Source organism: Delphinapterus leucas, chromosome 9 (assembly GCF_059928025.1).
Source record: "Delphinapterus leucas isolate spDelLeu-1000000601 "Yukka" chromosome 9, BTC_Dleu_Yukka2, whole genome shotgun sequence".
NCBI lineage: Eukaryota > Metazoa > Chordata > Mammalia > Artiodactyla > Monodontidae > Delphinapterus > Delphinapterus leucas.
This window is the reverse complement of record NC_143137.1, coordinates 18,144,828-18,168,647: the sequence shown is the minus strand read 5'-3', so window position 1 is coordinate 18,168,647 and position 23,820 is coordinate 18,144,828. Positions and strand designations below refer to the sequence as shown.

At 41.3% G+C, this 23,820-nt stretch overlaps 1 protein-coding gene across 7 annotated transcripts in view; it reads left to right on the top strand.

The window, feature by feature from the left end:
* Positions 1-7,770: 7,770 nt before the first annotated feature.
* The window catches only part of CALD1 (caldesmon 1), a 181,230-nt gene continuing 165,180 nt past the window's right edge, over positions 7,771-23,820 (top strand). For 2 of the 7 annotated variants that reach the window (XM_089917367.1, XM_089917365.1), the window contains exon 1: positions 7,771-8,029. The gene's annotated coding sequence lies outside the window, so the exon portion shown is untranslated. The remainder of the gene's footprint in view (positions 8,030-23,820) is intronic. The other 5 variants (XM_089917364.1, XM_089917369.1, XM_089917370.1 and 2 more) reach the window with 4 other exon arrangements.

The following is a 23,820-nucleotide window of genomic DNA, read 5'->3' as shown; positions in this document are numbered from 1 at the left end:
GTATGATTTCATCAAGAGATTCTTAACTTAACTGCATCTGCAAAGATCCCATTTCCAAATAAGGTGACATTTCCAGGCTCTGGATGAACATACCTTTGGGAGGAGGGTGGACACCATTCAGCCCATTCCATGGGACCTATTGTTATCATGGCAAAGGGCAGACACTCCAGGGTAAAACCAAATGTGGTGCCTCTTAAAGCCTCCACTTGGGATGGACCCATCATCACTTTCAGCCACATCCCATGGTTCACAGCAAATCCCAGGTCAAGTCCTCCTACTGAGAGCACTGCAACAACACAAGGCAAAGGACATGAGTGTTTAATCCCAGTCAAAGAGGAAGTGAATACTTGGCTACAACAATCCAATCTATTACAAACTACATTATTTTTGAAGTCAAATAATACACGTGGCTTTTAACAAAAAGCAGTCATCATCCACGTCACGCACTCCTGCAACTAACTGATCCTTCCACTAAGCAATAACTCTCAATGACTCCTTCTCAGTCTCCTTTTCTGGGCTTTAAATGGGGTGTCAGTTTCCACACCTCTTCTTTTCACTGTTTGCTTCATTTTTTCAGGTAACTTATTCCTGGTTTAAAAATACTATTTATAAACGGATGGATCTCATGGGTATATATCAAGCCTCATCCTCTCCCCTAAACACCAGATTTGTACATCCCATGACCTATCTGTACTTCCACTTGGAAGCCTCTGTTCATCTTAATATGCCTAACATATGTCTAGTGTGATTCCCACCCCTCCTTGAAATTTATAACTCCCTCAGTGGTCCCCATTTCATTAAACAACACTACCACTCAGTTATTCAGGCCATGAAAAGAGATATCCTTGATTTCTCTCTTTTTCTCACATCCCTCATCCAAACCATCCGTGAGTCCTGATGTGTCCAAAGTTCAGTGCTTTCTCAGTCCCCCAACCACAACTCCCCTAGTCCAAGGAAGCACCTCTTGCCTATGAGAAGGCAACAACTCCCTCTTGCTTCTGCCCTTGCAGTCTCTCTGCCTAGTCTGCACAGGGCAGCCAGAGTGACTTTTTTCTGTCTGCTCAACATCTTCCAATGACTTTCCATCTGACTTAGAGCAAAACCCAAAGTCCTTACCATGGCTATAAGGCTCTGGATGATCTGACCTGCCGTTGGTGGTCACTTCTCCCCAGTTACTCTGAAATCTTTCTTATTTCTTTAGTACGCACCTGCTATGCTTGCAATTGGGCATGCCCTTCCTTCATATATTCTCACTGCTTGCTCCTTCATTTTATTCACCTCTCTATGGAAAAGCTTCTTCAAAGAGGACTTCCTGATTTCCTCTCTTCCTCTACACTTTCTTGTTTTTCCTGTACAGCACTTTCCACCTCCTGATATTACATATTTATATATTAGCTAATGCGTTTATCTGTCTCCCTTTATCAAAATGTATTTTGTTCACAATGAATGCCTTGAACATGCCCTGACATGTGGGTGACACTCAGTAACTATTTGTTCAGTGAATGAATGAACTATTGTGGGGGGGAGTTGGTATTTACTTTCATATTCCTAACAATATACTAATTCTACTATTTATTAAAATTTCAATAGTAGACATTTATTATTGATTTTCTGCTAAACAAAATGAAGATTTAGCTCTCTTATCTACCATCATCCATCCTACTAACATGTTCTTGCTTATTCTCCTCTGAAACTAATTACATCATCATTGTTTTGGTGAAATCAATATGCAGTGTTTACATAATTATGACTGTGTAAATTTTTTCTCACAGTTGAACTATATAGTATACAATAACCACTTTTCCTTTCTCATACAAATATTTTATTTTTCCTGAAATTATAATGACCTCACTCTTATATTTACTTATTTCCTATGTACCTATCATAAATGCTTTCCCCAAGAATATGTCAGGTAACCTATCTACTTGTCTTTTTCTTAAAATATCCTTCCTGGAGTCCTCTGCTCCAACCTCTACTGATTGTTTTCTTGACCAGCTATTGTCCTGGAATTTTCTTTCACCATCATCATGGGACCACTTTCCCCTGTGTCATGGGTTTGCATCCTGTATTCTCTGATCCTTGTCTTCGAAGCTTCTTGGTTTCTAGTTTCGACCCCAATGTTTTTCCCCCTTTGAAGCATATAATCTCAAGAACGAAATGACTTCAGAATGAAATATGTTTTCATTCATTGTACTGGATGCCCAGGGGGCCCTTTGAATCTGGAAACTTTTGCCCTTCAGTTTGAGGAAATTTTAACGTATTATTTCTTTCATAATGTCATTCCTACAATTTTCTGCAACACTCAGATGTTGGATATTTGATTGATCCTCTAACGTTCTTATCTTTTCTCTCCTTTTTTCCATCTTGTCTTTTTCTTCTACTTTTCTGCAAGATTATTCTAAACTTTATCCTCCATTTCTTGAATTGAATTTTTATAAATTTCTGTCATAGTATTTTTCATTTACAACAGTTCTTTCCTGTTCCCTGCAAATACCTTTTTACAGCCCACTTCTCTTGTTTCGTGGCTACAGCATCTTCTCTTATCTCTCTGAGAATGGTAATTATAGTTTTCTTGAAGTTATATGGTAATTATAGTCTTCTTGAAGTTTTTTCTCCATTTCTCACCCTGCCTCTTTTTCCTCTGAGTTTCTTTTTTCTGTTGTCCTAATCTCTCTTTCAGAGCCTTTCCTTAACTTGATGTTCGTATTTAAGAGTGAGATGCTAAACAGCCAGTTGAAAGTTCCTGTGCACAGTTCACAAAAGGGCTTTGGGTGTTAAGACAGACATTTCCGGAGTTCCTCAGATGTTGTGCCTTTAGATTTTTTTCCGTGAGCATGCCAGTTTCCCTGGAGTGGAATCCCCCAGTTTCCTTTCTGTGGAGTACAAACCTGACTGTGAGAGTCCTGGAGCCCCGCAGAGTGAGGGGTCGGGGCTCAGTGTTCCTTGAGCAGACGTTCATTTCAAAGTCTGTTTTCAGCACATGGCATCTTTTCTGGCCACTGCTTTGCCTGACATTCTGAGGCCAGCCTTTCTCTTCAGAAAATAAACTTCCAGTTTCTGTCTGGTTCAGGGAGGGGTGTGCATCTGGCTGGTGGGGTTGGGAGAGGAGTATCTGGGTTTCTAACTGTTCCTTACACAGATTTTCAACCAAACCTGTTTTCTGCTCCATCCCTCACCCAGAGCTTCCAAATCCTGAGTTTTTCCTGGTTTTGAGGCTTGAATCGGCTTCTTTCTTGTCCATCGGCCTTCCGCTCTCCAGGGCCAGAGTTCAGTTTCTCATCTCTGGTAAGTCAATTATCAACCATCCATCCATTTTCCATATTTCAGAATTTGGCTGACATTGGATTATGTTGATTCCTTTCCAGCACTCTTTGCCCTGTAGGATTTATTTATGACTTTTTCTTTCTTTATTATTATTTTGATGAGGTTTGGGAAAGAGGCAGAAGTAAATGAAGGTTGTGCATTTGATCTGAGGAGTTTAACGGTATCCTCAAAATTTTTCAGTCTTTTCATTTGTACATTTTGTTTTTTATGATTTAAGAATCCTGCCATACTCTATCTTAAAAGTATTCTCCCACAATTTTTCCTAATCATTTTCAAGTTTCGTTTTTCACATAGTCTAGTTTCTTTGGGTGTGGGTGGGAATTCTGAATCTAATTTTATTATTTTCACATAATCAATTGTAACCTTACCATGGATAGAATAGTCCACCATTTTCCCCCTGATCTGTGATGCCTTCACTATTATTTTTAAAAGTTTCCATAAATGCTTGGGACTGTTTTTAGGCTTTCTACTTTATTCTATTGGTCTATTTGTCTTATGTTAATTAGAATTGCCCAATAAATATATTAGTCCTTTTTTTTAGACCTTTACTTTTCCATATGACTTTTAGGATTGTTTTGTCAAGTTCTACAAAATATATCATTTAGGGATTTTAGCTGGAATAATAAATGCATAGGTTAATTTGAGGAGAGTTTACATCTTTATAGTTTTTAGGTTTGCCATTTATAAAAGTGATATATTTCACCATTTAGGCGGGCCTTTTATGTCCTTAAATCCAGGAAATAAAAATTTTGTAATTTTCTTGCACGTGTTTTGTTACATTTATTCCCAGCTAGTGCACACTTTTGTTAGTAATATGAATAGCATGTTTTCCCACTATATTTTAAAATGAAAGATGGCTGGTTACAGGAACTCTGGATTTTTGCATACTGAACTTGATTCCAATTATCTTGTGAAATTCTTTTATTAGTTCTAATATATTTGATGATTCTCTTGAAATTTCTACATAGATAATCACGTCATAGAAAATAAAGACATTTGTTTTTCTTTCTAATTCCAATAGCTCCTATTTCTTTTTTTCTATTTCTTTGTCTTGGTTAGGACTTCCAGCCCATTTTTTAATTGTAAAAGAGATAATATTCCTTCTTGTCTTTTCATTGATTGTACCGGGAATACTTTTAAATATCATCATTAAGCGTGATGTTTGCTCTATATTTCTGGTAAATGTCTCTCATTATGTTTATAAAGATTCTATTGCTAGTTTTTTAAGAGCTTTTTTTTCTATAAGTGATTACTAATTTTACCAAGTATTATTTTTCATCTATTGAGATGATCTTTTCTTTTTTCTATTTTTTTTAAAACTTTTAAACTGCTAGTAGTGTATAATATGTCAATAGATTTTCAGATTTTGACCATCACAGCATTGGCCTTGTCTTCTTTTTCTTTGCACAGTTAGATTCAATATGCTAATTTTTTCATCTACGTTTGTAAGTACACTTAGTCTAATTTTCTTTTCTTTTCTTTTCTTTTTTACTGTTTTTGTTGTCCAATTTTGGTATCAACAGTCTACCAGTCTGATCTGAGTGTTTTATAAACTTGAGTCTCTGGACATACTTCATTTGAGGAACAGAAGGTGTGTGGGTTGGTGGTGGGGGTGATGTTCTACTGTCTTTTAAAATGTTTGAAATATCTGTTCAATTCAATAAAGTAGATATTTTAAGCCGGAAGAATGTATATTTTCCATGGAACTCAATGAAGTGATTTTAATTTTCAATGAAAAAAGTATGGCCTGCTTTTACTTTCCCAAATTGACACACTAGCAAAATAAAACTGCTTACTACTGATCTACATGATCGCAAATACTCAGTTGGAACTGAAAAAATACAGTGAATCATCCAGATGTTTCCAAATGTCTTTTTAGATTTGTTATGGTTTGATCAGGTAGATATATCCTATGCTAGGCAAGCTGTTCCTTATCTGGGATGATCCAAGTGGGAAATAAATTCCACAGAAATTTCCTATATAAATCCTGTGTTTTTAGTGTCATTTACAAATGACTTTCTGGAAAAAGTGAATACTATTCAAGTAAAGTTTCCCATGGCAGAGATTGGCAACATATATCTCTTTTCTCTCTTTTTATTCCCTTTCATTTCTTTTTTATTCCTGCTTATTTTTAAAAAAGTAAAAGTTAAAAAAAAATGAAAAAAGAATTTTTCTGTATCATGGTGTATATTACATGCAGTTTGTTAAATTATTCTTCCAACTATAGAGTTCCTGTACAATAAGTCTATTTTCAAATACACAAAATAGGCTGAATGATTGCTCATCCACAAAACCCTGTATTCAGAATTTATCTAGGGAAACATATGTCTCTTTTCTAAAGACATAATCCAAAAATATTTAGCCATTTATCTCCTAAAAACCATGCAAAATGCATGTCCTTTCCGTGTTTCCTGCTGATAATATTTTCCCCATTCATAGCACAACTTTTCTTTCCTCTGGAAAGCTGGTACTTATTTTATTCATCAATGGCAAATTATGCCCTGATGCTGCTCGACCAAAGGGTATTACTCAAACGAGCAGGGAGAATGCTGCTTAGGATGCAATCAGCAGTGGCCATGGAAAGCAGCACATTAAAACAGGCCTCTCTGAGTTACGGTCCATACTGCCTAGAGATCACAGGCGCCAAACATCGCTGGACACAGGTCATATCTTCACACAGATTTCACCAGCTGAGTTGTTTTCAGAACCCACTGATGTCTGCCCTACAATGTCTTCAAGCTCAGCAGTTTACCAGACTGCGAAGTGTTATTCTATCCTTACAACCTGTCCCCAGCAGCCCAAATGGGTTGTGTTCCCGAAGTTTATTTCCAAATCATCTATTTGGGATCAGAAAACATTTTCCCATAGGAACAGTTTTATAAACACACATGCCTGGTTGAAGCACAGCGTACTTGAAATGTAGCATTGACTGTCCTATACCCACAAGCCATTATTTATTCTGCTTCCCTGGGAAAGTGCATTCTGAGTTTTAACTTGGGTTGCCTGAAGCTCCCCTCTCCCTCTGCCTGGCAGCCTTTGCTGTAGCTTTTTTTAGTCTGTGCTGCAGTAGCAGTTGGGAAGAGGGGACAGAGTAGCCTTCCCCCCAAAAAGATGAGTGTGGGTTGATATAGATGTCTCTGGGTAACTTGTTAGTGCTTCAGGGCTGAGGAAGGAAGCCACCATAGGGATCAATCACTTCCCAAGCCTTCTGAGTGAGGCACAAAGGGCAGGGACTTTTTCCTAAGTAGAGATCATTTCTAATTTGGATCTTCATAAATAGGGAAAGGCTTATACGGCAAAACCTAAGATTTTTGAAGACCATGCTTCTGGACTTGTAATTAGCCAGGGAAAATATTTTAACTCCTCTTAGCCAGTGATGAAACAGTCTCTAAACACAGAGCCATAGTGAATGAGGCAGAGCACCTAGAGCACCTAGACCCAGGCCTGACAAACAGGAAGTGCTCGTAGTCTCTTGCTGTTGAATTAAGCACTGATCGACTAATTGAGTGAATTCTATATTGAGAAGTATAAGACCCCAGAGTATATATACACACGGGCTAGTTAATTTCATTGCAATTCAGCATCTCCTAATTCTGACCCTCTCATAGCACACATCCCACCCAAGGAAGAGTTGGTTGGAGTCCTTTCAAGAAGTCACTATAACATCAGTGTCATCTCTGTGGGCGTATGCATCCGTCTACACCAGCTCCAAAGCAGGTGCTGGGTTCCTTCATACCCTCTCTGTTGTGTTTAGTTTCTAGCAATATCTCTCTGTTGCCAAATCTGAATAAACAAAGAGGAGGGGGAGGGAGAGAGAAAGGTGATGTGGAAAACCAATGAGGATAGCCAAGCCCATAGGATCCTGCCTAGCTCAGTTTCTGGCAGCACACTTGTTCTGGCAAACACTACCTACTAAAAAAGACCTAAGTTTTTTTTTATTAGTTGTTTTTATAACACACGTAGACATATTTTAGGAGGCTGTGCCTCTTTCAGGTTGAAATCTAGCCTGTACATCAGACCTGAGTCCTAGCCATTTCAGGCTTTACAATTACATACACAATTTAACTTCATTTTGTATGTACAACTACTTTTAAAAGAAATACGCTATCAAGGATCCCTCAATTAAAAAGCCTTCCCCACCTCCACCCCAGTAAACTTACGGACTGTTAAGTTTCATGGACCGTGCTTTCTTTTTTAAAGTTCCATTTGTGTTCTACAAGACAGCCTCTTTCTCCAAGATTAACATTTCTTATGATTGTTCCTGACAATGGATTCACTTCCAGAGGCCCTGCTAAGGATAACCAAAAAAGGGCATGTAGCAGGCTGGTTTTGGCAGCCTGCACGCAGCTTCAGAGCTTTTTAGGTCTTGGTTTTTCTGATGAGTGATTTCCTGAGCATGCCTAGGGAATGACAGGCATCTCCACAGGCAGGCTGCATCCACCTCGGCTGGGGTGTCGTCATTGGTTGCCTATTAGAAAAACTACAGGACAATGCATACCACCGATGCCGACTGTAAACATAGGGGATATGTGTTCACTTAGCATGGAGTTCTGGGAGGGGCTAAGGAAGGGCGGTGTGGAGTTTTATTGAATAGAGCAGTGTGTATTAGGCTGCCTGCCTGCCTGCACTCTTGCTGTGCTTCTGCTTAAAGAAATCAGTCCTTCCTTTCCGACTTAGTCCCTGGGAAGAAGTTTCAGCCTGAGAGGTAAGGCACAGAGGGCTTTCTTATAATCTCCTCCAGAGAGTATGGGGACTTTCTCTGGGTTTCAGTCAACATTCCTGGCCAAGGTAGCTGGAGATGTAAGATTGTAAACGCCAGTAAACCATGCAAATTCTCAGAGCCAGACCGGGCTTTGCTACCCTGCAGATGTTCCCAGAAGACAAACAGGATGAGATCTCAAGTTTTGTTCTTAGAGTTGGGACGAGAGGAGCGATTATATAGAGACGTATATTCAGGGACCACTGGCAACTTTGATAAGATAGCCTTTTGTTCAGGAGTGTCATGGGGGTTATACCTGATAGCCATAGGTCAGTGTCAGTAGCCGTTCTGTGCCTGTCTGCTCACACCAGAAGTCTCTCCTGCATCTTTTATTACCAGAGATTTAAAGAGGTTCTGCTTTAAAAAGAACAATAACTTTTTAAGCTGATGAGAAGCCAAAAAGTGATAATTTGTAACCAAAGTCATTTACATTTTATTCTGCTACCAGTGTTTAAGACTAAACTTCTAGAGCTGCAAGGAAATCAGGTCAGAGCGGGGAAGAGCACTGGCATTTAGCACCGGCTGGGTTAATGTAACTGATCTGATATTTGCTGAGACAGAAGATGCCTCCCATGATCTGTTTCCTATAAAACCTAATAATGAGAGAATGCATGTGCTAGAGGGTGTGTTTTTAGAAATCGCATTTAACATCCGACCAAACTATTTCTTAAGAAATCTTATTTTCTGTTTGAAAGCATGCCTGAGTGTCACTAGAGAATTTGAAAAAGGTGTAGGTTGCAAGTGTGTTCTGAAAGGGGAGGAAACAGCCTTTCATTTCAAGGTAGTCCGACATATTGGGGCATCTTAAACAGTAGTACAAGGCAGCTAGTTGGCAGTAGCCTGGAATTCCTTTTAGAGAGAGCTGATTGTAAAGGGTGGGGGAATTTTAGTGCTGTAGCAATGAAATGCATGGTCAAAAAAATGGGTGAGAACAAAGTACTTGGTATTCATGGATCCCTTCGATTAATAGGGCTATGCAGATGGACTTGTAAACTGAAATAGTAAAATCCTTCTAATGTGTTTGGCAAAACCAGACATGGATGTCTAGAACTTAAGTGAAGACTAGGTGGTATGTAGCAAGAAGGGCAAATCTGATCTTTTTAAAAAAATAAACCTGGATGTTAAAGGTTTCCAGCTCCAAATGACTGACTCAGTTTGATTTTATTCCATGGATAGTGGTGGTTTTGTGTTGCGATTCATTGATCTTCTTTCTTTGTATTTAAAAGTTTGGGGATAATTTTCTTGAGAATGCCTCCCTCTCCTTCTAGAAGTGATATATGAGTACAAAATTCCCTGTGAATTTCTTTTCCTGGAACAGTTCTGAGTAAGTGTGAAAGAAAGGCTGCAGGCAAAAGCTATAGTTTGATTATTGTCCTTCCCTCGAAGAGATCAAGTTCCAGACTATTTTCACAGTGTTTTTAATGTCAATCAAAATATGGAGAGCAATTTCTTTTTCAACTGTTCTCTAAGCCGTGTTGGGAATGCAATTTGGAAGGAAATCTATAATCTTGGGATTTGAGGATAAATTCCATTTTGAAACCAACATCTCCGAATCCCTGAGAGTTCAAACTTTGCTACCACCGCTCTCTCCCGGCCTCCTCGTGTGGTCTCTCACCCCCAACAACCAGAAAAACCCATTTTTTTGAAATAATGCTTTAAGTGTTCTGCTGTACATAGTGACGGAACAGGGGGATTTGGATGTTTTACCTTACGTAGGACTTTAGGCCACTCTTTGTGCTACTTTCCTCTTGTTGAATATTAGCTAGGACACATCTCCCCAAATAGGGAGGTAAACGGAGCACAATGAAACCACGGTGCAAAAATTTTCATTTTATTAAAATCATTCAATAAAGAGAAATACAATGGCAAAAGGCTGGAATAAAAAGTCACTAATAAAAAGTTGATCTTAGCACACAGAAGGAATGTACTATGAATTGATCCACAGGTAACAGGCTGGGTTGTTTCCATTGTTCAAAACCAGTAGAATGCACAATTTAAATAATTAGGATCAAAAGATTGCTTTAAATAAATACACAATTCTTACATTAAAGTTAAGAGAAGTTTCAAACTGAAGTTTAAAGGATTTAAGCGAGATACATATAAGTATGCCCTGACAGTGAGGCTATTAGCAATTCTAATTGGCTCCTATGATTGGCCTGAGGGTCTCCTGCTCTGGGGCAGATGGTATAGGGTGGTCCTGTGTTCAGCCATGGAAAGTTCCAGAGTCCAGCCTACATATTTTCTGTTCTGATAAGTAAAATGTACCTTAGGAGGCCTTTTCTTAGAAGCACATGCAGTTGTCTCCATTTGTCATTTTTGTGGTAGGATGGTTACTAGTTAGTCATTCTTTAGCAAGACAAAAAAGTGACTTAGACATGGGCATGAGGAGGGAGTAGCTGGTTGCCCACCTGCCTGCAGTCTATCACATGTCTCAGAAACGTGGTAGGGTGAGGCCCCGGTGGGAGACAGGGGAAAATGCTGACGAAGTGGTATGCAGATAGCATGGTAGGACTAAGGAGGAGGTTAGAAGGACGCTGCCAAAGAATTTTCAGACTTTAAAAAAGAGTTTTCTGGGTAGATTCTCTCAAAGCCCCAAAATAGAACCATTTGCTCCTTACTGAAAGTCCTTCATCCATCAAGTTAATCCAAGTTTATTATTGGAGAGAGGCTTATAGGTTCTGAGTAGTTGGTTAATTTAAAGAGTTACTTGTAGCTCTGGCTCCACTCAGGAGAGGTCAGTCCCAGTACTGGTTCCCCTATTTAAAAAGCCCAAACCTTTGAGGGGAGTCATCAACTCTTTGACCTCATCTGTAGAGTGGGCATTCTAATGTTTCTCGCACCTCCCACAGTGGTTAAGATGTGTAAATGAGATGGAGCTGTTCGCCCCCTCTTCTCTATAGGCTGTATACTCTACTGCCTGCAGTTTGAGTCCTGTGGACATTATGCTCATTTTGGCTGGTATCTCCACTTCTTATCTATTTTCCCTAATTATCTGCTCCTTCCTTCCTCATATTTGAGGACCCTTGAGTGACACCTTCTAGATCCTACTTCTTTCTAAAACCCTGAACCCAGAGTTAGGGAATACTGGTCCACCCCAATGTTGTCTAAATTTTGGCTTTGGTAATCCGAGACCAGGAGGACACAGGTATCAGGGGGCCAATAAGACGGGTCGTCAGTGGTGTAAGGCCGTATCCAGGAACCTGAAGATCTAGTTGAATGGAAGACCAATGACAAGGTGCTGACAACAGAAAGGCCTTAGTAAATGAGGCAGCTTCTCTGCCTCCAGCCAAAAGCATGGAACTAATCCCAGCATGTCAAGCCTGGGCCTTGTAAGGAGGCTGAGGTAATCAGGAGCACCTGGCTGTGGTTCCTGTTGGTATTGAGACCAGACTGCTCCCTGGATCTGCCCTCTCGTCTCTGTTTGCCTCAGTCTTTAGTACCCCCAGCTGGGTCCCCTGTAATTGTCCCTGGGTGGCATCCCTAACTTCCCTCCCCCAGGCCTCCGCCTCTACCAGATTCTCTAGTTCTTCCACCCCCAGTCCAAACAGGGGGTTTTCCTGATCCAACACTGACAACTTGCAGTGGCCTGGCTCTAGGAGGAAGTCCAGACAAAAGCAGAAGGGTCAAGCCCAGATGTGTTCGAGGCAGGGGAACACGTCGTCACGTTTTTAGGCCAAGGGAGAAAGGTTAGAGCGGACAGAGGAGATGGTAGAGCCATTTCTGTGGTAAAGAGCCACTCTGCTTCTCACCCCCAACTCACAGCTGGCTGGTGGTGGGTGAGTGTTGTGAGAGGAGGGGAGAAGGAAAGGGTGACCGGGGGCTGTGAGGCAGAGGTGACGGGGCTGCCCGGTCAGCTGTTCTTCCCTGTGTTGTTGTTGTTTTTCTCCTGGACATCTTCGAGAACCTGATAAAAACTCTAACCCCTCAAGGTCCTTTGCGAACCCGCCTTTCTGACCGACCTGTGAGAAACCCTTGAGGGGGGGGCGGGGGGGCGGTCAGGGGCGGAGGGGGGCGGTCGGGGGTGGGGAGTGAGGTAAAGTCTTGATCCCCAGTGGAGACAAGTGTGGATGGGACCAAAACATGAGAGGAGGTGTTCTTCCTTGTTTCCCAGATTCTTTGGAAGGAAGACAGGAAGGTGTAAATACACACAAATATAGAAGGAGATTACCTCATATGGCCTCCATTTCAAAGAAAAGGAGATCATCTCTAGAGAAGCAGTTTTCTGTGAGGAGCTTAGGGACTGGAGAATTCAGGAATGGCTGCTGTTAAGTGTATGCTAAGAGCTTAATAACAGGATTGCTAAACAGCAGTGAGGGAATGGCTGAAGGAAAATGGATATTTGGGGGAATATTTTAGGTGAATAGGGTGTGCTTATTAAGCACTCATTTTAGTATACGGCTTTCCTTTTAAAAAATATATATGTACCAACGATGGCTAACTTGATGATAAATTACTTTTTAATCATTTCCTGAGGCTTCTAGCATTGTTTTGTGAATACGTGGATGAAAGCACTTGACTGTAAGGAAGTCATCTCACTTGGAGAAAGACATAGTAAGTAGGAACGTGTAATTAGTTCCTTTTACACCCACATGTAACACTCCCTCTCCCTTGTCTCAAGCTGGGGAACTAGGCAGATTTCACCTGAGTGCTAAAGAGGGGCAGGACCAGAGCAAGCCCGGAACCCCCAACCAGGGACCCAAGGGCCAGAAATATCAAGGACTTTAGTTCCACTGGTGTCAGGAGGGTCTAAGCCAGAATGGACATAAAATACACCCATGGGCTAACATGTGAATTATAGCCAGGTAAGAAAAAGAGAAACAGCAAAAATCAGAAGTCAGGAGGTTAAAAACCAAGAGCTTGCATAGCAAGGTAGTGTACAGACAGGTACGGTGACATATGTGAGAGCTCTTGACACCGGGTTCGGAACAAAGAGACCCTTATATTAATAAGCTTCAGTAGCTTGAGTAATGGTGCAGAACTATAAGATACATGTGGAATAATAAAGGGATGGAATCACAAGGAAATCCAAGAATAGAAGCCAAGATAGGACCAAAGTCCAAAGAGAATGGGGCTGGAATCAAGGTGGGTCAAAAAATCTCAGCAGAGGTCTATGTGCTGCCATTAATGTAACTCAGCCGCAGCACATGTGGCTGCTGCTTTTTGTCGTTCTGCAGACTGGAAAATTCCTTCTGTGCTTCCTGGTTAAATTCTGAGAGAGGAAATCTGATTGGTTCAGCTAGTAACTATTGTCTTTGGCAAATCCCTTAGCGGAGGGAACATCAAGGGTTACTGGCATGCCTATGGATGAATTAGCAGTGTGTCTGGCTGCAGTAGTCACCCCTGGGGGAAAAAAAGCCCAGTGGGCAATTTTAGTTAGAAGAGAAAGTTAGGCATGGAAAGCAAATTAGCTGAAATATCCAACAGCTATCAATGAATATCATTTGAATTTTTATGTGACTGAATTCCTAGAGAGGCAAACACCCACTGTCAGGGTCATACAGTTCCTGATTATCACTTTGGCATGGCCTGATGAGCCGATCTTGAAGGAGTTGGCCTGGAAGCTTGTACCACCGATAATTGAAAAGATAAGAATTATCCACTTTAGAAAGATTCTAAAGAAAAACACTTGAGTATTTTCATATGAGTCATAGGTGTGATATGGCTTCCCACAAAGTAAGGCAATCTTTAAAATTAAATATGTAATGACTTAATAATGTTAATAAATGAAAAGAACTACATCTCAATGTAAATCACAGTACTTAATAAGTTTAATGCATAAAAGCTAGTATACTCTCAATCAAGGACATTTCAGTTCTCGGCAATGTTTGCAATGTAATTTTCAGTCACTGAACACATGTCTCAATGTCTATCAAGGGGAGTGAGAGAAGTTCTGGGCTGTTCTTCAGGGAAATATTGACAAATATGCAAACAGGGGTGAGCGTCAAAGGCCAGAGGTGGTCGAGACAACAGAATATGAGGAACAGATAAGGGATCTGGAGCTGTTTATCCCAAAGGAAAGAAAATGTAGGGGCCACATGGATGTCTTTCAAACATTTGAAGAACTTTTACGTAGAGAGGGGAGAAGGCATTTGTGTTTCTCAAGACAGCAAAACTGAATACATAAGATTCATAGATTTTTTAAAGCTGTGCAGGGCCTTAGGAGTCATTTAGCCCAGGGAGTGTCAATAATTTTTCCTCTGTTTGCCAGCTTTAAACAGTTGGTAGTGACCATCTGGAATACTGTGTTGAGAAGGATTCTGAGGCTGAGTTTAAACTCTCTGTGGGCAAAAAAACACTGTCATTGATAGTGACGTCTGTTGTGGAAGAAAAGGGCCATTGCTACTCAAGTATCTTGTATTTCATGTGATTGATATGGTCTGTAGGTTCCTAACCTCTGCACCTTGGATCCCTGGGAGGCCACTAAATTATTGCAATAGGTAAACAAGTCCATATATGCAGCAAATGATTTTGACAAACTGAGTAAACAACATGTGCTACTATTTTTCTAATTATATAGATGCATTATGATGACATAAATGTCAATTTACTTTAAATAGTTATTGAATTCATAGTAGCTTTTGGTATTGTATTTTCTCAATCAGTGGACCTAAAACATGTAATTATATTGTGTGTGGGAAGTTTGTGGCAAGAAATTTGGGATCTTGAGAAGAAACTCTGAAAAAGAAAATGAACCAGTAATCTATTTTTCATTTTCCAGATGAGAAACTAAAGCTTAGCCACACCGAGTAATATTATACACGCATTTGTAGGTTTCTTTGATTCATGTCAGTAAGATTCGTAAAAAACATTTATTTTTTTCATTAATATACCAAGTGTCTGGCACATCACAGAAGCCCAGTAAATATCTGTTGAATGAAAGAACAAACCAAGTGACTTGACCAAGGTCGCCCAGTTAATTAGTGGCAAAGGTGGTTCCAGAACACACATCTCCTGAGTCCCACACTGTTAACCTTTCAGTACACCAGATTGTTTCTCCTGATAGCACGAATGTGCCATTTTAACAGTTTACGGGTTTGGATTGTACAATGCAGCCTGATTTGCCTATAACCCAGGAGATCTTAACCAGCGTCTTAATTGGAGTCAACTGTAGGGTTTTCTGAAAACATACATCCCTGAGACCCATCCACTGGGGTCCAGTTTGTGAAGACTCCCTGATGATTCTGCTAAAACACCCTGCCTGAGAAACAGTTCTGCACATCTATGCTTAAAATAACTTATAGTAGATGCATGGAGTCACTTATTCCTCAGAAGCCTACTTGTTTAGTTTCAAATAATTTCTTTCTAAAAGTTACAGCTGTCTATTCCAAATAATCAGTTTTGATGAAGAGTCCCTCCAGAAGCGCTAGAATATTTATCTGAAAATTCCTCCAGCTTCCAGTACTCTTGGTTTGGCTGCAAAGTTATCAACCCGGCAAGGTCAAGCTTTCTGATGAGATTTCCAGTGTTTGCTTTTGTAAAGCATTGAAAATGTGGCAAGAATAAAATTTCTCATGGTATTTCCACTTCCTGTTCCAGCCACCATTACTAAGTGAAATTTAGGCTTCGGGGGAGGGGTAACTTGAGGAAAAATTGTCTCTTTAAGTATTCCTGTCCTTAGGATGTTTTGAAGATTGGTTACTTTTGATATTTAACTTACCAAGAAAAACAGAAAATGTTTTTCTGTCTTCTCCACTTTGTGGTAAGGAATGTACAGATCCTTAGTGGGAATAGGGGAGAAGCTTCCTCCACTCCCGCCGTCCATCTCCTCTGAGGCTAGGGCCTTCGGTGCTTCCCTGGGTGGCCCTTTCAGAAGCCTGTGAGCCCTAAGAGACAAGAGGCCTCAGGTTCATGGAAAGGGGGAATAATTTGCTTTTGCAGGACAGAAAATCCACCTCTAGGGTCTTCCTTTACTCAACAGTCAGGAGTTACATCCTCTGTATTGCGCAGAAGAATCTACCATATTCAGAGCACCGAGTACATAAATTATATTCACTAAGGATTGTAGGGCTAAAACTATCTCTGCATAAGCAAACTGGTCCAATAAGAATGCCAGAATTGTTGCTATATTTGTACCGACGGTATTTGGTTTACAGAGCAGTGCTTCCACTGTGTACAGGAAAGCAGAGCTTGCTGGAAAAGAGCAGCTAAAAAGGAGTTAGATTAGGACCCGCATCTGAATAATGACGCCACAGTGACTCAGTCTCCTTTTCCCCTGAACTGTCTCCCTCTCCATGCTCCCTAAACAGTGGTGTGTGGAGCCAGCTCACGCAAGCTCCCAAAAGCCAACTGTTAAATTTTTAAGATTTTGAGAACTAGTTGTTACGCACTGTCATTATTAAAAATTAAATTATATAGACTTCGGGTTAAATACATTGTATCAAAACCATGGTAATAAATACTCAAAACTCATCCCTTCCTAATTATTTTACGTTTTACTATTATCTGTGCTCTCAAGGTTAGTTACATCTATTGTGTCCATATGATGGAAATACTACCAAATGCGGTGCAAGAGAACTTCTTCTCCCGGTTCTTCATTCACGGATGTCATGTTGGGAGCTTGAGATCAACCACGATGGAAGTATTTACACCCTGGAAATTAGCAAATACTACAAATCAGACTCTCCTCACCTGCCAACCCCCAAGGCTTGTTATCAAACATTTACCAGCACACCACTGACCCTAAGGTATCAAGTCAGTAAAATTAGCCTCTACCCTGAAGAGCCAATCAGGGTACCTTTGTTGTTTAGTTACATGCATATTCATAACGTATGCTTATGACTACCTATTTATTTCTTCACTCGTTTATTATTTCCTATGCTCCTAGAACATAAGCACCATGAAATCAGAGACTTTGTCTGTGTTTTTCAGGTGCTGTGACTTGAGCCTAAAAAAGTGCCTTGACCCACATATAGTGGGTGCTTCATATGTGAGTTAAATGAGCAAAGGATTAAATGTCCATAATTTCTTCTTGATAAGAAAGCTGAAGCCAATATTCATGTTTGAATTCATTGATTCCTCTCTAATTGTATCAGTACTGAGTGCTTACAGCAGCGTCTGACACAGGCCAAGTAGCGAATCAAATAAATAATCTTCATAACAACCAGATTTACAGATGAGGAAACTGAGTTACAATCAGGCTAAGTAACACATCTAACGTCACACAGCTAGTAAGTGGCAGAGTCAGGATTCAAACCTAGATAATCTGGCTCCATAGTCCACGTACTCAACCACCACACCGTGCTGCCTAATTACTCCATTTGATTTTGTGTGAGGCTCTGGGGATGTGACTTATTTGAGAACACACTTTGAAATCAGGAAGACTTGAGTTTGAATCTCAAATTTACCATTTTCTAGCCTGTTTCTCCACCTATAAAAAGGAGATAATTGTTCCTCCATTTGGTAGTTGTTATAAGGACTATAAATAATACCCCTAAACTGCTTTGCACATGATAGGCACTAAGTTAAAAATCGTCAGCTATCAGCCGTGGCTTCCTGTGGGGGCTATCTGTAGGCGTGGGGCTCTTTTTAGTCCCCATGCCCTTAGCCACCCACTCTCCCCAGTTGCCTACTCTACCGCCATCATGTAGATGGAGCAAAAGGAGCCCCATGACATGAAGTCATGTCAAGTTCTTTAATGTCAGGTTCTCCAGGAAGTAGAACTAGGACCAATAGATACAGTTACAGGAAACCCTGTTTCAGGTCAGCATAAGCACTTTCTAAACTAGATCAGTCTCAGGAACTTGGACAACCCTGCTCTGCAGAGTCAGACAACCTCCACCATCCCTTTCAACCGCAGAGTTTTCTCCCCTACCCATATCATTGGAGCTGTGCTGCTTTTATTTTTTTTAGTAAATTTGTTTATTTATTTATTTTTGGCTGCGTTGGGTCTTCATTGCTGCACGTGGGCATTTTCTAGTTGTGGTGAGTGGGGGCTACTCTTTGTTGCGGTGCGCGAGCTTCTCATTGCGGTGGCTTCTCTTGTTGCGGAGCACGGGCTCTAGGCGTGCCGGCTTCAGTAGTTGTGGCACGAGGGCTCAGTAGTTGTGGCTCACGGGCTCTAGAGCGCAGGCTTAATAGTTGTGGCACACGGACTTAGTTGCTGCACAGCATGTGGGATCTTCCCGGCCCAGGGCTCCAACCCGTGTCCCCTGCATTGGCAGGTGGATTCTTAACCACTGCGCCACCAGGGAAGTCCCTGTGCTGCTTTTAATATTCCAAATCATCTTTATCTAGTATGGCTAAAGGGTTTTATTATTCCCGAGGCTGGGTTGTTTTGTAGGTTTTCAGTGTTTTAGACATGGAGTGAGAGAGGGAGAGAGGAAAGAAGAGAGAATGAGAGAGGGGAGAAGACTGAGACTTATCTAGGGAAAAACGTACTGAACTTAGGAGGGAGAGCAAATAGAAATGATTGGTAGGGGCTTCCCTGGTGGTGCAGTTGTTGAGAGTCCGCCTGCCAATGCAGGGGACGCGGGTTCGTGCCCCGGTCCGGGAAGATCCCACATGCGGCTGGGCCCGTGAGCCATGGCCGCTGGGCCTGTGAGTCCGGAGCCTGTGCTCCGCAATGGGAGAGACCGCAGCGGTGAGCGGCCCGCGTACCGCAAAAAAAAAAAAAAAAAAAAAAGAAATGATTGGTAGTTATCCCAAGCCTTTTAGGTTAGAGACGGTTGAGAAGGTAAGCTAACTCATTCAACTACCTTGCTGGCATACTTGTTAGATGACAAGCACTGTTCTGGTTGAAGGTAACTACATCAGGGCAGTAAAGTAAATTAAATAAGTTGCCCAAGGTCACACAACTGGCAAAGAACAGAGCTAAATTCAACACTGTTCCCTGTCTCCAACCCTTTCCATTCCCCTACAGCTGTCTGTTCTGTGTCTGTCCTGGGGAGAGCGATGGAAACCAGAACAGGAGGTTTCCATAACCAGTCATTATAATTTGTCAGAGAGCCACACTGCAGTTCAAGTAGACAAGCACATTGTCTTTCCCTGCCGTATAAGGAAGTGGGGCTAAACACCATTGCTTTCACTACTGACTCAAGAGGTTATTCAAGTGAGTGTTCGACAGAATGAGAACCTAGGCCTACAGCAGCTTTTAAAAAGAAGAAAAGAAAAGAAACGTGCAGAAATATTTTTGTGTTTTCTTTTTCTGGGAGCAGAGATAGTTTAACAAGCAGGTTACACCCTTTTCTCTAACTCAACTCAAGGGGAGATAGTCTGGAACTACGTACTGAAGGATTAACCCTTTGTCCGAATACGGCAAGCCGTTTTGGTGTTTGATTATGTCAAATTTAGGTACTCGAAAGGCCAAGACAGAGCTGATTCTATGAGGATCATGTGGGAAGTCCTCCACTTCAGTGACTGACTAAAGAAGTTAGGATCTACTTCCGTGCCAGCCATTCTCAGTGTATTTATTAATAAGGCTCCACAGTTTAAGTTTGATCTTCCTGCTCAAAACTCAGAATATTTCCGTGATCACCCTTTGCCATACCAATCAGTCCTAGTGGGGATTTCAGACCACAGGCCCTATAACCAACTCCATGGAGGGAGAAACTGAGGCACGAGCAGTAGAAATTCTTTCCTCAGGATCGTCCAGTCCCATCTTGCCATAGGGAGTGCCCATTCTTTCAGATACACCAAAGAAGCATTACTTAGTCTTCTTAGGGAAATGGAAAAGCTATAATTAGTCTGGTCAGCTTCTCGTAACTCCCATCTGTGACCAGACTGCATCTGGGATATTAGTTTCCTAGGACAGACTGCTGTAACAAAGTACCACAAACTAGGTGGCTTAAACAACGGAAACCTATTGTCTCACAGTTCTGGAGACTGGAAATCCAACATCAAGGTGTCAGCAGGGTTGGTTCCTTCTGAGGGCTGTGAGGGAAGGATCTGTTCCAGGCCTCTCCCCTTGGCTTATAGATGGCCGTCTTCATGTTTACATACCGTCCTCTCTGTATGCAAATTTCTTCTTCTTATAAAGATACCAGTCGTATTGAATTAGGGCTCGCCCTAATGACCTCACAGTAAGTTGATTGCCCCTGTGAAGACCCTATTTCCAAAAAAGGTCACGTTCTGAGGTACTAGGAATTAGGACTTCAACATAAGAATTTTGAGGGAGACAAAATTCAGCCCATAATATGCCCCAATTCAAAATGGTGGTAGAAATCTATAAGATGTTTTTTCTGAAACTCTAAGGGCAAAAGACCCACTTACTGGTGGTAGTCCGTCTTCCCTCTAGGCATAGGGAATGCTTAGCTAGAAATCACTTAGCCTTTTGAACTTGCCCTTGACATTTACTTTCTGCCTTTCGCAATACAAAATTCTGATCCAGGAAAAAGTCAAAAGAGGTCTCTGAAATGACGCAGTGAAATGCAGCTTCACATACTGTGGCCTATCTGTGGAAGCCTGTGAAACCACAGTGGCAGACAGTCTGGTATGCGGCCATCAGAAGTGGGGGAGGGGGCTTGGTGGGAAGGCTTGGTCGAGGCAGCCTGCAGGGCTCAGAGGCAGAGCGCTAGGAGGAGGTGAGCAGCTTTGGAGCAGCAGGCTGGGAGGCAGCAACAGATGGGACTTTGTGTGTGCCTACGCTGGGTGGAAAGCCAGGATGGCCATTTTAAGTCATTTTTATACATGCTGATCATAACCACTAATCCCCAAATACAGGGGAAAATATAGGAGCCTACACATATTTGTGTTCTGAATCATTTGTCTTTTGTCTTTGTTTTCTTCTATCTTTTCCCCATCCAGCCTTAGGTTTTTATACACTTTTTCCTCTAAATGGCCTTTCTAACTTCAACTGTGTTTGGCATAATTGGTTACAAATTGTCCACATATTATACCTGGTCTCCTTTTTTCCTTTTTTCTTCAGCCATTGTTTCCCTTTACCCCTTCCTTAAAGCTCTTCTTGGTGTCCATTTCCCAGCTTTAGTCCCGCTTACAGCTACTCTCTGTCTTAGGCCAGATGTGGTCTAGAGAGAGGGTGATTCTATCATTTATTATCTAAACCAGGACACTTTTGAGAGGGAAAGGAGGAGCTATTAATAATTTTCCTAAAAAAGCGGTTCTAAATGGAGACTATTGGGGTAATTTGGGATGGACAGTTATCCTCCCCATGGCTGTTCTCTGTCTCCCATAGATCCTACTTCACCTAGCAACAACTCCCTCTGTTTCTGGATCTTAAAGAGACAGCAACACCATTTATGTTCTGATTCTTCTTTTTGTTTCCACCCCAAGAACCTTTTTGCATTTTTGTCATTGTGAGTTTCAATTTTCCCTTATCCCCTTCTCACTTCTTCTCTTTCCTCCACTCTACTCCAGGTATTGTCTCACCACTTGAGTTCCTCTTCTTCCCTTTGTTTTGGTACAATCTTGACTGCATCTCAGGGAGGCCACATTTGTCTGCCATAATACATGCAGGACAGATTGCCTACATACTTGAAAACACACACACACACGCACAACCACCACCACCATTATCAAATGTTACACAACCACCACGACCATCACATGGGTCTCAGATGAGCCCTTTATTGGACTGTCCACCAATTCAGCACCTCTGCTCAGAGACTAGAACAATCTCTATACTACATAAGCAGCCATACCTAGAACTATCACACAGACATGTTCTGTATATGTGTCTGGGAACTTACAGGACACGTTTTCAATGTGTGTACGTGTATACCCTTTTAGAGTTGAAAATATATAGCCTGAAAAAAAAAATTAGTCAAAGCTGACTGTGCGTTGCCTTCATTATGACTTCAGTAATCTGGATTATTTTAGCCTCTAAAGTAATATATACCAAAAGCCTAGTAATGGCTGCTATAGGCTTAACATATGTAGAAATAAACTTTGAGGTAATAAGATAGAATAAACATTGACTTAGAACCCTTTCAAATGTAGTTCTTTTTATGATTCAGTCATAATTTATGGTTCATTCTGAAAAATCGCTTCAGTTATCAATCAGGGTCATGCAAGGGAGCTGCTTGTCAACTCTAAAATGAGAAAGACAGAATAGTTTTCTTTTGCGAATTACTGGAAACCAAGCTCTAGATGTCTGAAATACTTGACAGTATAGCACTGTGTCCGCTGGAAAAAGCCGTTCTTGTCCTTTTATTTATTTACTTATTTAAGAGTTTTGATCATAATTTTCTCTCCTTTTTTTAAGTACTCTAAAAATTAATAAATGAGGGGAACACCGGTGAAAGGAGATACTTTATGGGAGTGTCTGCTTCCCTCCTTCCTGCCTTTCTCCTCCCACTCCTAGTCCTCCTTCCCTTTTCCCCTCCCCCCTCCTTCTTCTATTTTTTTTTTCTTTTTTGAAGATGATAGGGAGTAACTTATTCGAAAATGAGATTTCATTATAGCAAAGGTAGAGAATTTCCACTAAATCCTTCTGGTTTGATTTTGGAGCCTATGGGAAAGGCTGACTCAGGATGAACTGTTACATCCTTCACTTGTTTGGAGGTGTAATGTACACACAGTTGTAATATACATACAATGAAGTGCACTAATCTTAAGGGTACAGCTGGAAGAATTTTTACATATGTATATACCCATATAACTATTTCCCAGATCAAGATGGAGACGAATTCCGTCCACAAGGCTCCCTGGAGCCCCTCTCCCCATCAATGTACCCAGGCCTAGGGAACCACTGCTCTGGCCTCTGTCGCCTCCAGCACTTGTTCCTGGACTTCATGAAGTGGCGCCCTGTGTGTCTGTGAAAGATCCCCCGTTCACCCATGACCCTGGCTGCCGCGTCATTCGATCTTTCCCTTGCTTTGCTGACAGTCCATTGAACGATTATATGCCAGTTTGCCTGTTGGTGAACAATTTGGGTCATTTCTGGCCTTTGGCAATTATGAGTAGAGCGGCTAGTCGTGTTGTCGCACTCCTCCTGATGGATCACAGGGTGGGCTACACCTTCAGCACTCAATTCTGTGGCTTTTTCCGCGGGAAGCACGGGCGCAACACCGACAAGGCAGCGCTCAGCCCCTCCCTGATTTCCTTCTTCTATTTTTTGTTGTTGTTGTTTCTTCTCCCGTTGAGATTTATTCAGTTGGAAATGTTCTGTTGCTGTTGGGTAGCCATATGCTTTAGCCATGATGTCGTTATGTCTCTCTTGCTTAGATATATCTTCTTTAAAAGATTGAGGATAAAAAAAGGAAAAATAAAATTTTCAAACACACTCTGCAGGATAAGTATATAGTCATGGCAATGACGGAATGGAAATATCTACCAAGGAGCTCTCTAGCGCCCCCAAATCGCGTAGAGTGATTATATCAGCCAGCCTGGAGCTGCTGACCCACCTGTGTTTGAGGAAGTAGGGAATGAGAAGCATAGGAGTTTGAGAATTTAAAAAAATTTTTCATGCCTTTCCATATTTCTGCTCTTAGATATGCTGTTAAAACAAAACAATTACTCTTTCCACTGGGAGTAGTTTCTAGCTTGCTAATTCTTTTTCCTGAGAGCATTTGCAATGAGGTTTAAGTTTTTGATATCTTGGTTCTTATATTTTGTGGATACCTCAGATTACAGGTGGGTGGTCTAATAGGAAAGTGGCCCCAGTTCCTGCTTCATGTCTATCGCTGATAACCTGTGTGACTTTGAACAGACTTCTGTGCCTCAGGCTTCTTAATTAGAAACAGACAATAGCCTTTTTCCTTCTCTATAACACCCAGGTAGGGAGCAATGAGATCTTAAATATAAAGGCTCTTTAGGTGGTAAAGTATCTTTAGTACATAGTT